The following is a 25,317-nucleotide window of genomic DNA, read 5'->3' on the forward strand; positions in this document are numbered from 1 at the left end:
GCATGAAGATTTTAATTGAATGTAAATGTAATAAAACATTATTACTGTTGCCTTCTTGAAGTTTTCTCATTTTCTGATTCCTCGTCTTAACCTACGCTCAATAAAAGCTTGAAAGAAGCAACGGGGCTATATATTTTGTCATCTAGGGCGTATATCACAAAGATGTATCTCTGAAATGAGTGTAAATACCTCTGAACTTAGCTCTGTGGCTGAGGTGTACTTGTAGCCAGTCATCTACTTGACATTTGGGTAAACTTGTGTAAAATGCGCTTAGATTTTATCCTTTGAATAATTATAATATTAAATTCTTTGTTTAGGGGTGTACCCAATTTATTTTCTCTCTTTAAATAACTCTCCTCCTTAGTTTTTTGAAAAATCCAAAATTTATCTTTACATACACTTTTGATGGCCTAAGAGATTTTGCTTCTTGATTTACGGCCATTTTCCTCGATTTACCTAGAGGCTTTTAGGCATGAATATAATTGGCGCAGCACAACTTACCTAGTTAAAAGCATATTAATAATTAACTGTCTTCGGAGCGGCTATTGAATAATTTATTAGTGTATAAGTGGCCGCATTATCGATTTATGACGATGTGAAGTTTTCGCGCCTATGAATCTCGCTTGTTGAAGTCTGGAGCGGTTTGATTTCATTCTCGAAGCCGAAGTGGGAACAGGACTGCCGAATGGAATAAATCTTTAAATATTATGCGAAAAATCCACAGAGAAAATGTCATTCGCCTTGTCTGGGATTCGAACCCGGATTTCCCGATTTCCGATCGAGTGTATTAGCCAGTTAAGCTACCGAATTTGGTGAATGCAGTGGGACCGAACAGTTGAAATTTTTGGACTCTACCGGACAAGGCGCTCATTAGTCAGTCAGCGAGGGGACTGCAGGATTTAGGGAATGAGTTAGACGAGCGATGCGAGGAGTACGGGATGAGGATTAATCACAAGACATTATGTGGTTTTGTAAAGCATCGCGAGCGAGGAATGTGACTCAAGATATAAGTAAGTGGGGAAAAACTTGAGCTAGTAGAGCAATTCAAACATTTAGACTGCACATTAGAGGAAAACGGATACAGTAGTAACCCCAAAAGCAATTTCCCCTGCCAAAAACCCTAGAGATGGCTCGCAGGATATTATGTAGATGTAAGGATATTTGGGAGCGGATTGCATTAGCATTGGAGGCGTACATGAAAAGGAAGGTTTCTACTGGTTTTGACTGTCGTTTCGTTTCACCTGCCATCCCTGGTGACAACACATCTTGACGCGATGAATCGTGGTGGAACGACCTACCAGCATAAAATATGTGAGCCCTTCCCGAAAAAGTCACGTATTTTTAAAGAATCGGTTGAAGAAGTAGGTCTGAAGGGTTTCTTATAATTTTTTCAATTGTTTTATTCGTGGTGTGCCCGTTCATTCGCCTGTAACGAATCCGCATCGGAAACCAACGATCCCAAGTGGCTTTGAAATATCTCCTCTCGTTTGAGGTCACACTAAGAACATGAGGTGATAGTCCGCTTTGTCTAAAGGCCGTTTTGCACGGTACACGGAATCGCGCAATCTGACGTACGTGGGAAGGCGCAATCAAAATTGCGTCGTGTAAAGTGGTGAATTGTTAGAACACATGCGAGAATGCGTGAATGCGAGACGCAAAATAGCCCTTGTTCTAATTTCGTTCATGCATTCGCGCAATTCCACGCTATTTTAGAAATTAATGCAGCTCTAACCTGCGCAATTCCGTGCCCCGTGAAAAACGGCCTCAAGGGTTGGCCGAGACTCTGCTTTCGGTATAGGGGAAGCGAGTGTTATGTATGGGAGGGGACCTCTTGCCCCTCCTCCAGGCGTCCGTTGCGTCATCCACCTGAAGGTGCGGGTGTGTTTGTGTGTGAGACCTCTAACTCCGACTGCTTCGTGAACTTCCATCGTGTGCCCCACACGCGAAAGCACGGTTGGGGCCCCAGTCGGATTCTTCGTTGTGTCCGCCTCACTCCGCGTGAAGAGAAATATTTCCCTTGGAGTGGGGCTGTGGCTGTGACGAAATTTTGACGTCAAAATTCTGGAACATTGTCCTCCAGTATCGATAGACCGGTTTTCGCAATGGTTCAATCGATTTTAGTCCGTTTCGATTTCAGAAATTTAGGATAGAAGTATTAGATTGATGAGGGATCGGGCTGATGTTGTGGCTACATCACCGGTGGCGGCTTTGGTAAGCCCATTCAAGTTCTCAACTCAATTAATGTAACGTTCTCCGAGAAAGTGTTCATGCACCAGAGGGCTAACGACGTCATCAGTTATTTAAAAAAAAGGCGTCAACTTCCGAGTTATTTAATGCTTCATTTGGATGGCTGAATGAGGGAGATGATTTTATTCGTTGTCAATCTTTCCCTTCCTTGTTCCGAATTACTCGAAGGAATTGCAATTTCGGGTCTAAGTGAACCACTCCAATGTATTATTCTTGCTCCCCGAGGTGACGAACATCGATTGGGTTCTGACTCGTTTCACGAAGTATTGCTGCAAGTTATAATTTGTTGCTGCATTATCTTTTTTGTGGATTAGGAGGAAGAAGTGAAGAAGGTGTTTGAACACCTCAACGGCGTGAAAGAAGAATAGGAGGCATCAGCTAATGAAATCTAAGAAAAAGTGATGAAAGAAGTTTGAGAAGAAGAGATAAGAGTTACCATGGTTGTGGATGGCTGGGGAATATCATAAGATACAAGTATCTTGGGACAGAATTTACACAGGACTGAACATGAGATTCTGGTGTGAATTTCACTGGCTTTTACAGGAAGGAAAATTTAAATAAAGGTTTCTATAAAAGTGTTGCGAGTACAAGTCAGTTATCATTATTCAAGTAAATAAATGACAATACTGACTAATTTCTCCACATAAATAAAGACTTTATTTAAGAGACCCGATCTCGGATGACGATGAAGTAAGGATTCGAGACCTTTTTTCTAGAACAGCAAAGTCAGTATTGTCATTTGCATCATGAATCGGTTCCATGAAGCCACGCAGGAGACAATCAATATACAGCGAAGAAAGTGTCAGTAATAAGTCAGTCATTTTGACTGTTGTCTCCTGGTTGCATGAGAGTGTGCCCTTGGTGGTTGTTTGTTGCGTAACGTGAGCTCGCAGATCCTAGCGGGATCCCCCCCGCCCCTACTAGGGGGACTATGTCCTCTGGGCAAGAACATGGTGGGACGAAAGAAGCGACGCAAACCGGCCAAACTTGAAATTCTTGATCCCGCCCCCCCCTTCCATTTAGTTTTCTCTTCCTTTGGCCACCACGGTTGCATCGCACTCAGATGTGTGGTGAAGACAAATGGGTGAACAGTCAGGAAGGGGCCCGCGAGTCTTCCTGTGTGGAAGTCAAGAGACTGAGATTGATTTGACGAATCTGGGCACGTTTCCGGGGAAGGACTTTGGGGGCCTGAGTTCTCCCCCCAAAATTTTTACCTTGTGGAGACTACTCGAATTACAACTTCATCTACGTCTACATACTAACCTCCAAGCCGCTTTCAGGGATATTTGGCATAATAGTACAAAATCCCGTAATAAGTAACCATCTTCAACACACAACAGCGGATTAAAATTTATTTCCACTAAAATGCAGTGTGCGTCACGTATAGGTAAATGTGACACATAATCTACTTTATCCTATTAATGAAGGATATCTGACTATGAAGAGGTGAAAAATTTTCTTACCTGGGAAGCAGAATTACCAACGATGGACGAAGCAAGAAAAAAAATAGTCAGTAGAATAGCGCAGGCGAAGAGGGCTGTCTACAAAAAAAAGAATCTTCTTACAGATGAGAATGCAAGCATAGAAGTAAGGAAACAATTCATCAGATGCTGTATATGGAGTATATTTCTCTATGGAAGCGAGGCTTGGACGTTGACAGCGGCGGAGAAGTCAAAAGTGGAAGCATTCAAAATGTGGTGCTACCGAAGAATGATGAAGAAAAAATGGATTGACCGTGTAAGTAACGAGGAAGAGCTAAGAAGAGTGGGAGAAAAGAGAAGCCTCCTAAAAACCTTAAGCAGAGGACGAGACAACTTAGTTGGCCACATTTTTAGGCATGATGGCCTGATGAAGTCTATGAAGGACAAGTGGAAGGGAAAAAGGGCAAGGGACGGCCCCGAATGAGTTATATCGGACAGGTTATAAAGGACGTAAAAGAGAATATATATGTCGCTATAAAAAGGCTAGCGGATAGGAGAGCTGCGTCAAACCAATCTCAGGATTGTTGACTAATGATGATAATGATCTGCCTAAGAAGCTAGAGCATGCAAAACATGCTGTTAGAAATGCTAAAAAAATTCAGAATACATGTATACAAGATACTATAACGCTGCCGTAACAGTATCTTATCGATTGCGGAAAAACAGCATTATAAATCTGTCTGTTCTATAGTCTTATCTCTCTTATTTTATTTTTTTGATCTGATCTACCGTAGTAAGTTGGCTGCTGAGGAGACCACTATCTCACAAATTGTCAGTGGCACTATGAAAATAGTTATTTTTTGACGTAGTTACCTTCATAATGTCTGAATGAATTATACTCTCAGCATTCTGTAAACGAATGTCATATCCGATTAAATGTAGGATTGTCCAATGCGTAGGAATGGACAACTAAATATCTGTGTAATCAAATCGCATACCACTCCCTCCAGAGTAAATTTCTGACCCCGTGCCTGTCTCAGCTTTCCTATCGGCTCACCTGTTATTGTATACGTTTTTCTGCTCTTAATAGGGAGAGCGAGATGACCTAATGGGTCGAGCATGTGGCTACTAATTGAAGGGTTCTGTGTTTAAAACCAGGGTGAAGTTTTCGGACACTCCAATGTAATATCCTAGTAATGGAAGGTGTCTTAAGGAAAAGGTCAGATTCCCATATCATGAATGTGTGAAACTAACACGACTGTGGCTTAATAATGGCGGAGATCCAAAGATATCTTAAGTGTTCAAACAAACTTACGGATTGATTCAACGAGTTATTGAATTACGCATTTGATGACGATCGTAAAGGCTTTCCTAGCGATATTAACTTTCATCGATTATACTTCCGATAAGATAAAACTAAACATAACAAGTTGGTTTGACGCTATACAATCACTGTGTGTTCCTATCCGCATCTAAACTTGGATGGAACCGTACTATAGCCGCTGAGTCAAATCTCGCGCTTCCCCGTCAGCGAGCTAATGATAAAAATAAAGATAGAGGCCACTTCTCAAGCGCGCATTAGATATCAGCCCGGCTAGCTCAGTCGGTAGAGCACGAGACTCTTAATCTCGGGGTCGTGGGTTCGAGCCCCACGTTGGGCGAAATTTTTTCTCTCTCAGGAAAGGCCATAGTGCCATAACATTTACAAAAATCTGCTCTGATCTGATAAACTGCGTGATGGAAGTTATTATAATTGATATTTATTATATTTTGTATCCTTCGTCAGTTCATTAGTATTGCTATTACTTGGTCTCTCCGTTTTTTTCTTTTGCTAATTCCTTGAGGTCTTCACTAGCCTCTCATATCTTGTGACGTAACGGATCAAGCTTTTAACCTCGTTTCTCTTTGTATTTATTGTTGTATTTCTCATTTTCCGTGTACCGTCATCTTCCTCTTCATTAAAAAAATAAATCCTTCACGTCGTTGTTCTAAGGTCGTCTTGGGCCAAGAAATAATGGAAAGTGTGATTAAGCGACCTAATATTGGCTAAATATGTAAAAATATGTAACTTAGCCATTTATTGCGTATTTTTCCTGCCGGTTACTTTGAGGATGTTCACTTTGAAGTGATTTTCTGTCCACACTCAAACTTTTGCTATAATCTAAGATATTAATGGGCCATGGGCGTACCTAGCGAGGGGCAGGAGATGCAGATGCCCCCACCTAGAAGCAAAAATTGCAAATGTCTATAAGGAAAATAATATTTTTTCAAGCAAATAACTTTAAAAACTAATAAAGAGCTGTTACATTTTCTTTAAAATGTTCTTTCATCTTCACCCTTCATTCATGTTTTCCATGCTTAAATCTTACCTACAACTTGAACAACCATGGCTTGCCCCCCCCCCCCCTAGTTTGGATCCTGGGTACACCCTTGTAATGGGCTATTGTGAATGATGGTGAAATGTCAATGTGAAGCCATCCTTGACTGTTTGACCGCGGGATGATTATAAAACGGTGTGATACATTGATCTGGGACCTACCCACTTCTAGAAATAGCTAATACGAAGCTCACGCTTTTTATTTCGCTGTAGAGGTGACTAATCCGTAGTAAATAGTTAACACCTTTCGCGACTGCAGACGTGTAGAAGCTACTTGCTTACCGTCCTGGGTCGTCAATTACGAATTTGTCAGGTATGGTCTTTTATCGCTTGTGGGAAATTTGATTATTCAATCTCTCCAATTTCAAATAAATTTTCGATATTTTTGTCACCATGGTCTTGAATTTATATTGTTCATCCTTATCTAAATCTACATGGTATCCTACAAGTCACCCCGTGATTGCTCATTTTGTCTATATATTTCTAGTATTTTCATTTATGTAACTTCCTCGTAATAATTTTGCAATATGGATATGATGCTCAATCCATGGCTAGTGCCATTTTGGTGAGAAACTTAGAATTATTTTCATAATCTAATTATATATTTTTTTAAACGTAATACTGCGATTTTATATCTTATTCCTTCATTGTACAGCTTTCAAAAAATTAAAGCGTTAAATTTGTATTCAGTACGATTTACCTCGAATGATATATCTCATTTATGTTTCTGAATATAACTTAAACGACATTTTCCTTTACTTTTACAATTATATATTTATGAAATTTTTTGTCTTTAAAGGCTGTTTTTTGCTGTGTTTGGGTTTATTGTTTTTTTTAACTGTCTCATGCTTTAGAATCGCCTCAAAATATTTTGAAACATCGATCGTAGAATTTCGAGTTCGAAGAGTATCGAAATAATTCTTTTTACAAAGATGATAAAGGAATTGTGAAAATGAAAAGGAAATCAAACCTCGATCTTATCCAATAGTATGTCGACGAGAAGGAAGGGATTTTTTTCTGGAAGGAAATAAAGAGAGGGATGTTATGGATGCGAGGGATATGAAATATGATAATAAATATGATATGAGGCAAATGAAAAGTGTGCTCCATTCATAATACGAGACGTTTATGACACTCGAATCTTTTTTTTATGTCTTTCATTTGGTGATGCGGTAACGCCTGTGTACTGAGATGGATACTGAGTCGCCTCTTGTCCGTATAATTTTGTCGGTGAAGAAAAACACACGAAAGCTGGGAAAAATTGGTGAAAATTAAAAATCCGAAGTTTTCCCGGCGTCCTTTATCGATAAATAGGTTCTGGGTTTGCAACCGAGTCAGGGTCTTGCCGACGTTTAAATTATCGAGTTGTCCATTTCGGTACGAATGGCGATCCTGACCAGTAACGGATACAGAAAAAACTCAAGGGGGGTTAGGGCGCAAAAGATAACTTAATCTATCTTTATTTTAATCGTAATTAAAAAATAATCAAGTCACATGCAAAGTTTAAGAAAGTTGTATTTAAAGTGATTATACTCGTATACAAGACAATGCCATCTTATGATTTAAAAACTTAAAAGTTGTGGATCTACAATGTTAGGCAATGCGGTCGGACCCGCAAGGGGGGGCAGCGCGCCCCCCATATGTATCCGCTACTGATTCTGACCCGCTTGCCAACCCGAAAGCAATTTAAAGATTGCTGTGAATTAATGTTTTTTGGTTCAAAATAGTAGCTCCCACCATTTTCTAATTGCCTCAAGTTTCTGGGCTTATCTCGTGTTTGGTCCGACGCGCTTAGAATTTTCCCTTCCAAGATTTTCATACTTACCTAAGACTTCTGTTTCTCATCTCAATTATGTAGTTTAAGAATACCGGGACTGGCCAAGGTGATATCTTTACGGACTCGCCTGAAATGCACAAATTGTGTGAAAAATCCGAAGAGAAAAATCATTCACCTTGACCAGGATTAGAACCCGGATCCCCCGATTTCCGGTCGAGTGCTTTAGCCAAATTAAGCTGCTGAGGCGTCATTATTTAAGGCGTTTAAGAATACCGGGAACAGCCGCGGCGATATCTTTACGGACTCACCCTTGATGCACAAATTGTGCGAAAAATCCACGGAGAAAGAAATCATTCTCCTTAGGCGACTCTGTATCCATCTCAGTTCACAGGCGTTACCGCATCACCAAATCAAAGCCATAAAAAATGATTCTAGAGTCATAAACATCTCGCATTATCAGTGGAATATTATTTTCATTTCATATCCATCGCATCCATTACATCCCTCTTGTTATTTCCTTCCAGAAAAAATCCCTTCTTTCTCGTCGACATTTTATGGAATAAGATCGAGGAGTGGTTTCCTTTTTATTTGGACGATTCTAATATGATTAAGAGTTCGCGCTGTCTTTTTTCGTGATGCACCACTCGCTTAAAACTTTTGTCAACTGTTATGAATTTTCAGGTTTTATAAAACAGTCCATTCTAGAATTTGCCAGTATCTCTAATTTGAAATTTCTCCTTGTATTTTTTCCTGATATTTGAATTTTTTTCGATTAAAGCTTAAGAAAAATGCAAAGTATCCACTCTATTTACCTTGAAAATTTCCGGGTGATTGCTTACATTTTAACAGGGTCGTTTTGCGAAAAAAGACTGAACACGACCCATCGAGACGGCATCGTCCTGAAGAGAGCCTTTAACGTTAGATTTGACTTGCTCTGAAATTTTACGATAAGTATTCTTTTCCGTTCCAAGATCTTTTGAATAAATGTGATGCGAAATTCCAAAAGTCTTGATATTAAAAGCATTAATTGGGATGTGTTATTTATATATCGTTACGCGTAGACAATAAGTTTCTGTCAGGAAAGTATAAAACTTAGCTATTTTGTATTAATATATTTTATATAATATTAATATAATATAAATATAATTACATATAGTATTTTGTATAATATTTTATAAATAATTTATTATAGCTAATTTATCACTCGTCTAAAGTTAATAAATTATTGTGGAACTAGCTAAGTTTTATTCTTTTCTGGCAGTCATGAAGGAGTTTCATCAAGCAACGCCTCAAACTATTGCATTTACAATAAGTTACATTTATTTTTTCACGATGACGTGCTGTAAATTAATATCAATCTTCGAATCACACAGGGCATCGATCAATCAGGCGAAAAATGGAAAGAAATGGTGCATTTGATAGTCCACACTATGTGTAATGTTGCCAATAAAAGGGAGGAGATGCTTTGTAAATGGGAGCCTTCCCCTCCACACCCTCCCCCTTCTTCCTCCCTCCCGCGCCCCTCCCCTCACCAATCGACCGCGTTCGATTTTTGATTGAAGGGTTTGTTATCGCTGGAATTGATGTCGACGGGCATCGCATTCGCCCTTTTATAGTCTTACGTATGCCATCCCCATACCCGTCATCAGTCGTGCGCTCAGTGTCTTTCTTCTTGTTTCTCTTCGTACGAGTTACAATTCCCCATCGCGACTACGTGCACTCTCAATTTGCTTTGAAGGTTTAGAGCCATCCATCGAATTTCATTTCCGTGTGGATGTTAGAAATATCTCTGTGAGATGGAAGTGATCGATTTAAAATAGAATTTTGTGAAGATTGCGTGGCCGCGGATTTGTGGTCATCATTGTCAGTGGTCAATAATTCCAAGATTGGTTTGACGCAGCTCTCAACTCAATTCTCCTATCAGCGAATCTTTTCACACCTACGTACTTCTTCTCTTTCTCATCCATCTTTACCTGTTACATGTATTTTAATTAAGGTCTTGGACATTTATGCGCATTTGCCCACAGATCAGAGGATTGAAAAATATTTTACAAATAATACCAATAACAGGTCCTCCTTCACATTGATACGACGGGAGCCCCTATGACCCCCTACTTTTCCGTTCTTGCCATTCAGGGGCGCGACTAGGAAATAAGGCTAGGATGGGTTTTAGGCGCAGCTAATACTGGGGTGTTGGTGGTTTGGCATACCCGCCAGGGTAAGCGGGAGGTGCGGGGGGCCCTCCCCAGAAAAAAATAGGATTAGTGAGTTTTACGGCTTTCTGAGGGATATTTTATTATTATTATTAAAATTTGTTACAAGTAGGCATTTAGCCTGGTGGTAACATGTACATATGATGAAAAAAAAACAATAGAAAACATTGAAAAAACAATAGAAAAATTGAAAAATACAATAGAAAACATTTGAAAGAACAATAGAAAACATTATACAAAGCCCTTGGACCCTACTTCTTCAGCCGCTTTTTAAAACTATGTAAATTTTTCGGGAAGGACTCAAACAGTTCTGCTGGTAGGTCGTTCCAGTCCCTAATGGTCCTATTCAAGAAGGAGAACTGCTTTGCATTTGTCCTCTGTGATCGGCACTTTATCTTGAACTGGTGATCGTTTTTACCAACAAAGCTGGGTTTTGATATGTCCTTCCCAAATTCTTATAAATCTTTACAAAATTCTATCAGTAATATCGATGCAATGAAGTAAAATGGATTTAACTTAAAAAATTTCTGAGATCTTGGGGGGGGGGGGGGGGTTATCCCCCAAAACCCCCCATCGCTGCGCCACTGTTGCCATCTACTCGACTCTCGACGATTGTCTTCATCAGGCCATCATGTCTCAAGGTGTGGCCTATAAGGTTGTTTCGCTTTCTTATCAAGGTTTTAACGAGTCTTCTCTCCTGATCTTCGTAGGGCTTCTTCATTACTTACTGAGTCGATCCATTTCATGCCCATCATTCTTCTGCAGCGTCATATTTCGAATGCCTCTACCCTTTCGGATTCGCGGTACACAGTTATGAAGAGGCTAGATAATGCATAAAATAATTTGTATACTCATCGCCTTTAGCCTAAATCGCACAATTATTTTTCACGTCCAGTGATCATTTCAGCTATGGTTTTCCTTGACATACCCTATCGTTGTCGTCATGAAAATGGTTATGTAATTCACCCAGAGGAAGTGGCGTTTAGGGTGCCCCATCAGAGTGTTTCCTATTATATACATCGGATGTAACATTTTTTGATTCCCATGATACCATTGATGTCGAGTGCTCTTCTAGAGAGTACTCGCAGTCTTAGTGATAAAAATCTTGTGATTTTTTTGTGAGCGATGTTATCTTTCTATCAACAGGTATTCTCTATAGTTTTTGACCTTAAAAATCCCTTTAAAGAGATGTGAGTATGGTGTTTAAATTTTCAACTGATATTTGCGCAAGTCCCAGAATCTGACCGTGCTTGTCAATTTCCTGATTAAGGAAATATATAGTGTATTTTGAATAGTTAGTACTCCCAATCCATCCTAGGCGGTCATGTTTGAAAATAGGAAATATTTCATTTTATAATTTATTTTCTCGTGCTATGCTGAAATGATGTCCTCAGCATACAAATGCCGATGAAGTAGCCCACCAATTCATGAGTGGCAAAAAGTTATTAGCTCCGTGCATCAACTTTAAATGATGCATGCGGATTAATTTTTTATGGAAAGAGGCGATGTCTAACTAGGAAAAAACTACCTATTCAATATTTTCCGTTTTCCCCGAAGGGAAACTTAAATCTAGTGTGTATTTAACGTGTGAATTATCTTACCTTTCCTTGGTCTTGATTATTAATTCAATCGTTCAAATTTTAGCAGACTTTTTCGTAAATTTTTTATTGATTGCTCTTCATAATACTAAGATTATTCGTAAAACTCACATTTTTTGTGTCCGTGGATTAAGTTGTTCCTAACGTTTCTTTTTCTTTCTCTTCCAGGTATGCCCAATTTGTATGACTATCTGGTTGCTCTAAGGTAAAATCTATCCCTCTCCCTGGAATGAAGTTGTGACTGTTACTTCGTCAAAGCTACCATCATCACCTAAACTATGTTGCCAATTGGATTAAAAAAATAACGATTTGTTTATTGGCCTGATTTAATTTATGTGCAATGCATTGTCTCATGTAAAGACTTATGCATTTTTTAAATGCCTCAAGCGACGGTAAATACTATCAGAAAGGTGAGTTTAATATGACAACCTTTCTGTTAGGGGCGATGTATAATGAGCTCTGTATTAGCTGCTACCTATTTTAAAGCACAAGTCCTAGTGTTTTGATTCGACAGCGTCATGTTAATGGAACATATCATTATAGTTACCTGTAATGGCTATGCATTTCAGTAATATTTAACTGTAAATAAGTCTTTTTTTAAACCTCCAAAGAGTTATGAAACATTCAGGGAATTTTTTTGGACCCACGTGAAGACTTAATTTTAATCATAAGCATGAAAATTTAACCCCCCGAGAAAGTAATAAGGTAAAATTTCCATATTTGAGATGAATTCAAATGTGTAGAATTGAGTCTACTTCATATGCCTTGAAAATTTTAAGATGATATCGTAAATTTTAAATGGGTAATTCGTCTCGAAAAAAGATGGGTTGTGTAGGAGTAATGCGCCCTCGTAAGGGGAATACACCGCCTTGGTGGAAATTGTAATGGTCGGAAAGCAATAGCAGAGATGATTGTTTTGATTGAAAACACTATTCCGTGTACATTTGCAAATATGAAGTTGTTGCAAGGATATACATCCTCATGTTACGAGTTCTCTTCGCCAGCATCAGGGAAGCGTTCGTGAAAATATTGGAGCCATGTGTTCATAGCTTTGTTTTTATAATTGCCTGAATGCGTATACGCCATCCACCCTCATATGAAAACAATATATTGTTTTCATATGAGGGTGGAGCACCAACATTTGAAGCTGTATTGTGAAATATTTCTCTTTTGTTCCAAAATTGCGGGGAACAATATTTTGCAAAACGAAATAAAAACACTTGAGTTTTGTTTTTCCTCAGCATCAAAAATTAATTCCATAATTTCTCATTATGATTGTACCAGCTCCAAAATCAACTGTGAAAAAAGGAATGAGTGTGATTGCATTATTGTAATCGGCTAATTTATGTGGAATTGGTTATATCTATGACAAAAATTAAAAAAGTTAAAGTTCTACACGTTCATTTGTCTAAGCAAGATACCTTGATAATAGCACTATGTTCCGAAACATTGGTCTATGAAGAAGTAATCATTTTTGTGGATAGTTACTATTGGTTGTTAATGGAGACCTGAGCATTGTGATAGTCTGCATCGACGCTTTCTGGCTATTTAGTTTACCCACTTAAATGGTCGAGTATATCGTGAAAATAATAGAATCCACGGCCCACTGTGTGTGCTACGAACGATGTTATTTGATTGTTATCCGACGTCATCTCAGGAATAATCGATGAGAATTTATTGATGAGGGTTGCGTAACGCCACGAGTGGGCCATCATTGTGTCGAAAGGAAAAATGTCAACGGAATCGATCGGGAGTTTCGCCAAAAATGTGTAGAGTTTCATCAAGAAATGTAACGTTCGTTTTTCCTATGATTGGTCTTAGGTAAAACATTTCTGAGTGTTATAGTTTAAAAAATAAACGGAAACGAAAGGTATTGAAAGAGTCAATTAATAATCTTTCTTATAATTTTCTCCCACTTAAGATATGCTCCCAACCACGTGGCTCTAACTGCGAAGTATGGGCTAATAATAGAGTCATAGTAGTGCAGTAATAATAGTAATGCAGAGTACCGCTTATGGTCATTATAGTGCCTCTGCCAACACAAACGTTTATACCTGCTTGAGTTTGTTTTAATACTCAAAAATATACGTTGCATTCTTAAGTTTTTGTTTTTAGGAGAGGAGAGCAAAGCCCAAAAATTGAACGCTAGAGGTTTTCGCTGTTGACTGATTCTAGTATACGGGAACTAGCCACGGTGATAACTTTACTCTCCGGCTGTGGCGCAGTGTCGCACGACTTTGACCACTAGTCGCATAATATGCTCCGAAGTCCAGAAAAACTTGTCCGGTATAGTCCACATATTTCCACAGAGGAGATTGAAGCCGGAAATCAAGAGATACGGTTTCGATTCCCGGTCAAGGCGAATGATTTTTCCCCTGTGAAATTTCGCGCGTTTGTGCATAGCTGGTGACTCCGTTAAGTTATCACTGTGGCCTGTCCCGGTATACTAGTATTTGTTTTAGTTTAGAAGAGTGACGTTACTAGAAATATGCTTTGGGGGATGAGAGGGGTTAGTGGGGGCTATCCCCCTAGGAAACGGGGAATTCAGGAAAAATTTTGAAAAATAACACGCCTGAATATGCATTTTACATAATTTTGGCGCATAAAATTCAACTTTAAGCGGATGGAGTTTTATGTATCAAATCCAGACAAGATTTTAAAATATTTTTTCGATTTCTCTGAGGCTTTGGGTGGGGGGGGGGGATACATCCCCTCATCCCCCCCATAGTCACGCCCCTGGCTTAGAATGTTTTGTTTAAGAGGACTTCTATTCCCCGACGGAGGTTTCTCTCCAATTTTTTTCCATTTCGTCGGGTTACCAAATGCTGAGTATGACGACGACATGTTCACCCCTCCCGTGTTTTTGACGCTCTGCCGTACCCTTTCTTTTCTGTCCCATACTTCTGGATATAACTCTTCGTTTCTCACTTCATCAAGACTGTTTATTTGGCATGAGTGCAAAATCCTGCCCGCGGGCGTCATTACGACCGTGCAAACAGCTCGTCTCCCAAAGGGGCAGTAATCCGCTTTTTGCGGGGACGGCGGCGCTCGCGACGCCGCGGGGAAAGAGGCGGAGAAGGATGGAAATGATCGCGGCTGTGTGCACGCCCTGCTGTTATGATACCCCGAGGGGGCGTATCCGCGATTGCGCTACAATTTCTTTTCGGGGCAGCGTGTCAGGTTGACTGTGGACAGGGCAGCGACCGACTGATAAGGCCTCGTGGATTATCTGTCACGCAGCCTGGAATAGTAGGGAATGAATCCAGATGTAGCTGGAAAGCTTTGTGAAATCGTCTCAGGCTCCACGCAGTGGAAATTCGATACATCTGTAAGACACGGTCTCCGGCGTTACTTTGTGTAACTGCTTAATCATAAAATAAAAATACTTTGTTCTATTCGACGCTTTATTTTCAATAGTACGACCCGGATTTCTGCATGTCATGCTATCATCGGGTGATAGAATGACATGATGATAGCATGACATGCAGAAACCCGGGTCGTACTATTTAAAATAAAGTGTGGAATAGAACAAAGTATTTTTATTTTATGATGCGATATATCCATGATAAAATATATTACACAAGTGTTAATTCCCTCACTCTTATATACAACTCAACTACCGACAATGGTTTCAGCACTCTAATGCCATTCTTAAGGGCCTTTAGAATTACGTGAGGGGACGTAGATTAATTACGTGAGGCGATTTTGGCGATTTTTGGACAACCCCTCCTCCCTTCGTGAGATTTGGCGACGCCCTCAGTGGCGTAGCGAGGGGGAGGTCCGGGGGGTCCGGACCCCCACCTGGAATTGCCGGCCTCGGTGGTGGCGGGGTAACGTCCTCGCCTGCCAAACAAGAGGTCGCGGGTTCGAGTCCCGCCTGGGTGGGTTTCCCCGGTCCAGGGCATGGTGGTTCGTGTGCGTTTGCTTTTTACATTTGTTGAATATCTCGGTATAAAATGGCCAATAATAGCTGTATGCGGTGGATTGAGAATAAAATAAAATAAATATAACAACACAATTTCTTTGCTTCAAAAAAGAAACGAAAATATTGAAAAATCGTGAATTTACAAAAGATATCTTTGACAGATGAAGTTTTTTTATTATGGAAAGTGTAAAGATTAGTTTATAACCCTCTATACAGTACGCTGTTTTTTCAACAATTTTCTCCCCTGGTTTTGGACCCCCCCAAACAAAATTCCTGGCTACCCGACTGCCTCCCCGCACAGGGCTTCATCGATTCGGAATACTTTCGAGTTTTCGCTTAAAGCCTCAAAAGCAGGTCGTACCGATACTGATTTTGTCGGGAGTAGTGTTAAATTCAAATTCACATCGGAACGTGGGAATGTAGCGTCAGATTTTTTAAGACTTTAAAAATACTTTTTAAAAAGTATGTCATGTGCAAAATATGCACTCTTGAATAGCATGCTTCCCGAATTTTAAGCATCAGCCTGCAATTTATTCTTCTATCTTCAATCTATAATATATTTATTTCTTTGTGATAATGGCGGGCAAAAACTGTGGAATGTTACTGCTTACGTTCTTAATTTATTCCTGATGAGGAGGATGCATAAAGTCGGAAGTTAAATTATGATAGTTTAAGTATGACAAACTAGCATTTTATGTAAGATTTTTGTTGTTTTCTGGCGTGCGATGACTTTATCTCAAAATTAGTTAATCCGGTACGGTTTCAAATGGATGATTTTTCATAATTATGTCCTGTGATAGTTTTTTTAAGACCTCGACCAAGGAATTATTCCCATCGTTAGGTAAAGGATACGACACCTTGTCTCTTGAAATAGCCATTCGGGAAGGAATTTTTGTTTTGGAGAACAGTGAATTGGAATATTCAAACTTTTTATCACGAGAGATCAATGGGTCTGTATCAAATGAATCCAAGATTTAGTATAGGAAATAACTGGAGCTAAGTGTAGCTTCCCTCAGTTCCCATTGACGCCTATTCCTTTTCTTTTTGTCTATGAATCAAATTCTCTTCCTCCCCCTTCTATACTCCCCTATCGTTATTGTGAAAATGTGTAAGGTAGGAATATCAGAAATTAGTTAATGCTTCGAAATGCTTTCTTCTAATTCCATTACGGCTGTGATAAATCCCAGCTTCAATATCTGCTTTGCCACTTGACTCTTTCTATCTACATGTTTTTTTAATGCACTTGAAAGATTTTATAAAACTACCTTTAAGGAAGAATAGACACCTATTTAACGTCTTACTTAAGGCGGGGAAATAGAAAAGAGTTGGAAAACCCATAATGCCTTGTATAACTTGGATACTTAAATAAGCATACCTTCCTTGAAGTCCCATTCCCATTCTCCGTAAGAATCTCAAGCCTGAATGACGCTATCCTTCGCCATGTGCATACTCCGATTACCCTATTGAAGGATGCGTTAAAGGATTACGTAAGCACCCATTTCGTCGATTTATAAATCTCCCCTCCCCAACCATGTAGAAAGTTGCGATTTTCAAGCTCATCCCCGCCAAATACGTAACGGAACTCGAACCCAGGTCGTCAAGGTTATCCAGTCTCGGGAGAATAGATCTACTGAGAAATTGATGCGAGTTGTATTATTATAAATATGAATTTTCTTAAATAGACTTTATTTAATATTTTTACCCCACAAACGGAACTCGAACCCAGGTCGTCAAGGTTATCCAGTTACGGTAGAATAGATCAACTGAGAAATTGATGCGAGACCGAGACTTGGGTGCATTGTGCAGTCGTGTGTATGCACATATCATTTAAGGCGTGTCCCTTGGGTTCCCTCGCCTTTGTCCGTTGATCGATAGCCTTTCGTGACGCACCTCAGCTGTGACGACGCGACGTGATCTTCACCACGGGCGACTCGTTTATTGGGACACAAAAAACAAGCCTCCCACCGGAAGCGTACAGCACGGACCTGGGAGCCTTTTCATTAGTCTGCTCTCGAAGGTTAGAAATAGTTAAGTTTACCATTCCGAGGTAAATGTCCAGTATAAAAGAATTTATTTTCCTACATCTATAAATATCTGTCCTCAATCCTGCCCCCTGATTAAATCCTTCTACCCTCTTATAGATGCAGTGATTCTTGCATGTTCTTAAGTGCAACGGAGCGTTTGGCTGGTGGTATACTGGAAGCGTTTCCAAGCGGCCTCGCGCTGATGAGTACTCGAGATGCAAGAAGCGGCAACAAGTTGAGCAGCTACAAGCGTAGGGCTCGTCCATTGCAAGCGAACTTGCACTGCCAGTGGACGTATGTATTCGTTACAGACAGATGTGAGTTTGGTCATGTGGCGCACGCCATACTTAAAAACACCGTTGACTACACGAGAGCTTAAGGAGGGAGGAAAAATACGCTGAGCGCAATATAGTCATTATTTTGTTCTTCGAAAATTCAACCGGGAAATAATAAATGCAAAGTACAAATATCGCTGTTGCTTGTTACTTTCGGTAAATGCTGCGTAGGTAATATTTTCTGCTCGACGTTTCACTTCTCCTACAGGGAGCGTTTTCAAGAGAATGGGAATGTTTTTTTTTTGCACATTCTCTTGAAAACAAAGTAGCTCCCGGTAGGAGGAGTGAAACGTCAAGCAGATAATGTTACCTACGCAGCATTTTCCTAAAGCAACCACCAACATTGATAAAAGAAGCTGTGAAAATCTTCATACAAAAATACAAATATCGCTGTAATGAATACAAAGCGCTAGAAAACAAAATCACAGAACACACAAATACTGATGCACTGTGCCATCTCAGGTCCAGCGTCTACGAGCGAATGATCCAACCCAAAGAGGATGTGTAGTGCGAGCGTGAGTACGCCTGAAGCTACGCGCAGGTTGGCGCCTGCTGTAGACGCGGGTATTCCTGACTCTGGGTTATGGGATTTTCCGCGTGGAGCCGCGCGTTTACGCTTGTGTTGATCGAGCGTGAAGCCGCCTGAATACGCTTCCAGTGTATGACCAGCCTTAAGGGCCTTTGCACACTAAGCCACCATGGTGGCGCCACTTAGGGTCTTGAACACGCGGCCCCTAAAGCCTAAAGAAAATATTGTATCACGAACCAAATATAGACACACTAGTCAAAGATAAACATAGTCCAAAATCAATTAGATTTATTGAACTTCTCTACCAATAAAGATTATTGCTCTTTGAAATTGTTTTTTTTATTTTATTGATTTGGTGGTGAGATGAAGTGGAGAATTGTGGCCCTCTGGACGATTTGAAATCGATTTTTGCTCCTTGCATTAAAAAAAGTTTGAAGACCCCTGGTCTAGGCTCTCAAAATGTCTGAAACAATGTCAACAATTACTTTATTTAAACTGCGGAAATCCCAGGCGTGATTCCATTGGTCGTCCTTGGCGTGGGAAGCGGCCTCTGTAATGTATAATGGCCGCTCTGTGGTCCCTCTCTCGTTTGATGGATGGCGCGTGCGGGAGGAAGCGGAAACCATCCGGTCTCAGCGGGATGAGTGGAAGCATTCGGTGGAGGCGACGTGCGGGCGGCTAGACGCGGTGACACTGGGGACGAGAGCCAAATTGCTCCCCTGCCAAAATCCACGCGGGTTCCGCCTTCCCCCAAAGCGAAACGGAGGATACTGCGAATGAGCGATTCGAGGAATCTAGTTGGGTCTGGCCGTAGCCTCCGAGATGTAAGCACGAACCGGAACATCAACTCCTCCATTTGTACAGGGTGGGGCAGAATGGACTCCCTACTGGCTAAAGAGATTAGTATTCTTGTCTAAGCATACGAAAAATCGATACGTCCACTCAGGGACGCAGCTAGGAAGTGAGGGTGGGGGCTGGGGTTGAGGTGCAACTAATACCGGGATGTGTGGGGGTATGGAATACTCACCAGGATAAGCTGTATGAACGAGATTAATAAACTGCAGCGGAATTTTAAGATGAATGGTTAAATATGGTGAGTTTCACGGCTTTCTGTGGGATATTTTATCAATACTTACCCTATTCTATTAGTAATATCAATCCATTTAAGTAAAATGGATTAAACTTAAAATTTTCCGTTAAATTATCCCCCAAAACCCCCCCTCGCTGCGCCACAGCACAAACGCTCAACAATCGCCCAGCGAATCAATCCGCTCATCTAGTAGCCCTAATAGTACTAGATGAGCGGATTCAAAATTGGTCTCAATTCTCAAATCCCATTCAGCCGCACCCTGTATTGAAACGACCTGATCGAAGTGCGGGAAGTGCAAGAGAAAGAGAAATATCAACTTCTATATCTTGTCGCACGCACCATTTTATGTCACAATTCAAATTCTTTCAAAATATTTATACCATGGAGAAAGTATTAGTATAACTTAAGGTGGGATTTTGGCTATTCCCGATTAGTGACCAGAAAACAGTAAGAATATTCATTGCTTCCTTTAGTTTTATCATGGAAGATTTTAAGGAAACTATAAAATTATGTACATAGTATTCACTCTTTAAATTTAGACGTGGCTCTATACTTATTTGGTACTATTTCATGCTATATTTTATGGATAGCCAACCGGTTACCCTACAATTTTGTTATCAATGGGAGGCTAGTTAATGAAATTTGGTGCGAGATATTTCATAAGGTAATTATTTATATTATTACGGAGGCTTATTATTAAGGTAATTATTTATTATTGATACTGATTTGTGACTTAATGCACGAATTTCAGTGCTGGCTAAAAGCATAAAATCATTTTACCTCATTTTCCATATCATTGTAATGGCATACTACCTGGTACAAACTTAAGTCCGATTTCAGCGAAATTGACTGTGTACTTTGCGACTACGACCCGTGAGCAAAGGTTAAGTTTTCCCTTTTGCTTTACGGTCTGTGTCAAGCAATTCCAGTTGTTTTTCGGGAACGTCTGCTCATTCGTTGAGGCGTTCGGCAATAAATAGTCTCTCTTCCCGTTAGTAGAAAAAAAATCTCCTGCTGATGCAAAGTATTCGTGGCGTTATAAGGCTGCGTGACTTTGACAGTGAATGATGAGCAAAGCATAGGCAGAGCGTCTTCACTACTCTGGAGGCTCGCTCGGGGCGGGTGTCCAACGGAATGCGCTGCTCATTTTTTTTTCGGTTCCTTCCCATCCTCCTCTAGCTCTCGCGAAATGAGTGCATCCTCCGAGGCGACCTCTCGGCCATATTTCCATCTGGGATTATAATATGATGATCGACGGGCAGGATTCCAAGTGGCAGTGACGTCTGTGCATGCTCAAGACTGTCATTTTGTTTTCTCATTCCGTAGTTTTTGTTTTAGCTTGAGGAATGTTAAGTCGATGCCGTGGTGAGTCATATTCGTTCCCTTTTTCGAGAGTTCGCGGTCCAAGTCATCTCAGCGGAGTACTGCTCATTCGATATAGAGTATGAGACCATTCGTTCCTTGTGATGGTTTCAGTAAAAACCGAAAAGTAGGCCGAAAGAAGTGAATATATTATTGAATTAAAAAATTTGCGACCGTCTGAGAATACAATAAGTTATTGAAGGAGTTGCAGAGGACTGTTCCCAATATCCGTTAAATTTGAGACCGGCATTTGTGAAATTGAATCAATACTTGAAATCGTAATCAAAGGTCTAGCGTTATTATTAAAGTATTCTACCGATTAAGATAGGTTTCCATGGAGTACTTGAGAAGTATTCTGGAAGCCTCCCTCTCTATCAAGCACTTCCTTCTTCAATTCACAATAAAGCCTACTCCTTTTCATTCTATCTAAAAGTCCTATTCATTCCCTTACCCTCCCTCGTTTACCTTACATTCTACCCTCTAACACTGTTTACAATATCCCCTCCCCAGCACTTCGTCGTTCCTCTTCCTCTCCGTCCATTTCACTTTCTCCATTCTTCTCCATACCCATATGAATGCCTCCAGTCTTCTCTCGTCCTCCTTCCTTAGTGACCGCGTTTCTGCACCGTAAAGCTCTGCATTCCTGACTTTTTTGCTGGTGTTAACGTCCACGTTTCGCTCTCGTACAGAAACGTGCTCCATATTAAGAATCTGACGAATAGTTTTCTTACATATATGGGTTGTATTCTCGGCCCTAGTTCTTTTGGTAAGGTTACAAAATACCTCTCAATTTGATGAATTTCGTGAATTTTCTGAATAATTTGAGGCTATTTCCTGTGTAATTCGAGCCGATATTATTTTTATTGGAATCTTTTCCATGGCTTTCACTTCTAGGAATGGATTCCACAGTGCGGCGTTAGGGTTATTTAGCATGCGGAGTCACTGCATTGGCGCTCTGAAAAAGCCAATGCTTAAAGAGGCTTCAGAACAGTTCAACGAACGCTTCCCTTGGATTGGGCGGGGAAGACACTCTCGGCGAATATCGCAAGCTTCAGATAGCTTCTCGACCGTATGAGTGAATCCCACGGAAATATCCTGTTAGCATGGAGAGCTATTCAAAATATTTTGCCTGCCATTTTGAACGACCAATACCGTTGACCCGAGGATTTTTGTTTTTGTCTGCTTGACAGAGTTATCACATGGTAGGCAGTGTTATTTCAGCACAACCACTAGCATCATCCTTAAAAGTGATGTCATGCTACAGCTCATGGACCTGCCCAATCTTGTGATCAGTGTACAGCTTGTATTATACCGAATAATTCGCAAAATTCGTTTACATGGTGACGATGCTGTCGTCTCGAATCTACCTACAGTAAAATCTGTGGCGCATTTTTATTCATAGAATATTGTTTCATTTCTGTAGGAACAGCAAATCATGGTTTTGCTAATAGTGCCCCACGTCGCCCTGATGACGGTGTGGCAGTGGCGTTGCCACGGGGGGAGGGGGAGAGTTTCCGGGTTACAACCCCCCTTGAACCTTTTAAAGAGGCCTCAAAAACGAGTGAGATGGCCTCAGTAAATAAATTCTAATAAATACTCGTAAGAATTACTGTTTTTGAGTTCTAAAAAATCATGTTTTCAGCATCAAAAATCGCTGAATTTTCCGGGGGAGGTCCCCCATTGGTCCTGGGGTGCTTTTCATACACCCCGGAAAGGCCCCGAAATCAACGGTGAACCCACCATTACAAAATCTACGCCACTGCGGCGTGGGGAACCCTATTCATTTTCTTCCATACCTATCCTGTCCCTCGAGGCGTCGTCGGGCTCTCATCGCGGCGGCTCCTTTACATATTTTTCCTTCCTCTGTCCTTCCCCTCTAGAGGTGTGAGGCTGTAAAAGTCTCGGACATAAGTCCTGGCCCTCAGGAGTCTAACCCCGCGAGCCCGCCCTGTGTACTCGTTTCCGCTGTCATCTCGAATCTGCCTCTCGTGGGCCTCGGAAGCGGCGGGGCCTCACCCAGTGGCTTAGACAGGGGGAGGTGGTCCAAGGGGTCCGGATCCCCCGAAATATAAAAGCACAATTCCTTTCCTTCATCAAAGACAACAAAATATTGATAAATCAGGAATTTACAAAATATTTCTTTAACAAATGAAGTTTTTTCGATTTTTAAAAGTGTTAACATTAGTTTAAAACCCTCTTATTAGTACTGGGTTTTAAAAAAAATTCCCCTCTGGTTTTAGACCCCCTCCCCGCCCCCCCGAACGAAATTCCTAGCTACGCCATAGGCCTCACCGGCCTAACCAAAGGTCGCGGATTCCAGTTCCACGTAAATATCTAGTGCATTGGTGGTTTTCATTTTGATCCGAAATCAGAAAATGATAGTTTTCATTGATTCATATCTTGCAATATAGAAATCTTTAGAGTAAATAATGCTTGTTTTCTAATTAATTCTTATCGGAACCCGTTTAATAACTCTATACGACTCTTAAAACATGGTTTAAGGGTTGAATCTTTTTGAAGCCACTACAATGAGTTGTTAACCCGTGGTCTCGACTTATGTTAGAAGAACTAGCATAGAAAGTTCATAACTGAAGGTAAAACATTCAGGTTACTTGCGGGGTATGATAATAACGTCTCAGTTAAACATTTACCTGTCGTTCATGTGCCATTGAGTAACGCAATAAAAACAGTCTGAGCTGGCTGATTGCAAAAGAGAAAGCTCGAATATTTTTTAGTATAATGGAATTTCAGTATGACTGAAGATTTTTCATGTCTTCTTGATGTTGATATATATACTGAAATCGAGGAATTCCCTCCACCCTCAATGTAGATGAGGAAAGTCACTATTTACTACATGCTGTCTTACAAGGATAGTAATGGCTTGATGTAGATGTATCCTAGCGCGGGCCGTATATAGTCTCAGCATGTGTGTTTTGAAATAGAGAACTGGCAGTTAATGCTCTTGTATTTATATTGGAAAATCCAGGTATAAATTGGTACTGTGAAATTTTATTTTGCCTGCGTCTTCTTGTCGACGTGATAATTTAATAAAAATAAACGTTTTAGTGAAAGCAACTAAAATGGAATGTATAATCATGAGAAATCACCGTTGATAATTTTATGTACCGTGAAGGTAACATGATAATGTGCTTATCTAATATTTCAGAGGGTATTCATTGGGAGCTGTCCTGCTGGATGCTTGCACAGCTCTATTTTGTGCAGCCATGTGATGACAAAAAAATACGATTGGTTGTAAATGAAAATCGTGCTGTTATGTAAACATTGCTTTTTGGTGTGCTTGCATGGGTTTTAGCGTCATTTTGGGTCACAACTAGGGAAAGTAGAGTAAATATTCACTGTTTGCCTCCATCAGTTGATGATATTAATTGGCAGCCGGCATTGCATGGTAGTCGGGTAAGGAAAAAGGAATGTGATTTGGGTCTGTTGGTCGAACTGCCTCGAAATACGGAATGCTTAGATTTCAATTAATTGAATGGAATAAAGTATTCCATTATTATTTCAGTGTTGTGTTAAATTCTAGCACACACAATTCGCGGTTTATTTTGTCTTTTTTAGTGATTTGAAATCAGTTTTGCTTATTTATATCCCTCCGGAGTCCATTTCTTTATGCAAATAATCGTAACTGTGCCCGGTTTTGTGCTTTTAAGTTTCGAGCGGAACGAAGAGAGTGTAATCTTTTCTTTAGTTAAAAAAGTAAAGTAAATATCAGAATTTCTATCTCGCTAAATCATAATTGTACATAATTTACAGTGTCCGGCGATATCTGGTGGAAATGTTTTATATCCATGAGAAAAAACTGAAATGGCAAACTTCCACACAATTTTATTTACTTCAGTATCGACCCGGTTTCGACACGTAGTGTTACCTTGATAATGAAACCGGGTCGGTACTGAAGTAAATAAAATTGTGTGGAAGTTTACCATTTTAGGTTATTCTCATGGGTCCTAATTGTACGCCTACCATATTTGTAAAATAAGCAAGCAATCACCTTCACTAGTTCAGCCAGCGTTTTACATATCATTTTGCGTACTGCTATTGAGGAAAGTAAGAGAAAAAGTATGGCATCAGTTAGTGGTATGGGTGACAGGGAAATCATTACCTGGAATATTAATGTATGATTTATTCCGCATAACGACTTATCGTAGGACCTCAAGGAGTATTGCAAATTTTACTGGCATGATCCTGTTATGTATTCTCTTGTGTTAAAGCTTCTATCATTAGCTGCAGGCGAAATAATTATTGGGGAGTAGTCATTAGTATTCCCTCACCTGTATTTAAAAAATAAAATTGCTTTATACGCTTGAATCCATAGGTAGAAGTTTACCGTAATGGAAACAAAATCATATTGTATAAGATCTTAGTACATCAATTTCACTCTCGTTTGTATTTTTTGGTGTT

The 25,317-nt window shown here is 40.2% G+C and overlaps 1 protein-coding gene and 1 non-coding gene across 4 annotated transcripts in view; both read left to right on the top strand.

Annotated features, from left to right (window-relative positions):
• LOC124158877 (G protein-coupled receptor kinase 1) overlaps positions 1–25,317 on the top strand; it is an 801,258-nt gene that overhangs the window by 114,939 nt on the left and 661,002 nt on the right. The gene's annotated exons all lie outside the window — the stretch shown is intronic.
• On the top strand, positions 5,257–5,329 carry Trnak-cuu. Its single transcript has one exon. It is a non-coding gene; the product is annotated as a tRNA-Lys (tRNA).

This window comes from Ischnura elegans, chromosome 5, assembly GCF_921293095.1.
Source record: "Ischnura elegans chromosome 5, ioIscEleg1.1, whole genome shotgun sequence".
NCBI classification, from domain to species: domain Eukaryota; kingdom Metazoa; phylum Arthropoda; class Insecta; order Odonata; family Coenagrionidae; genus Ischnura; species Ischnura elegans.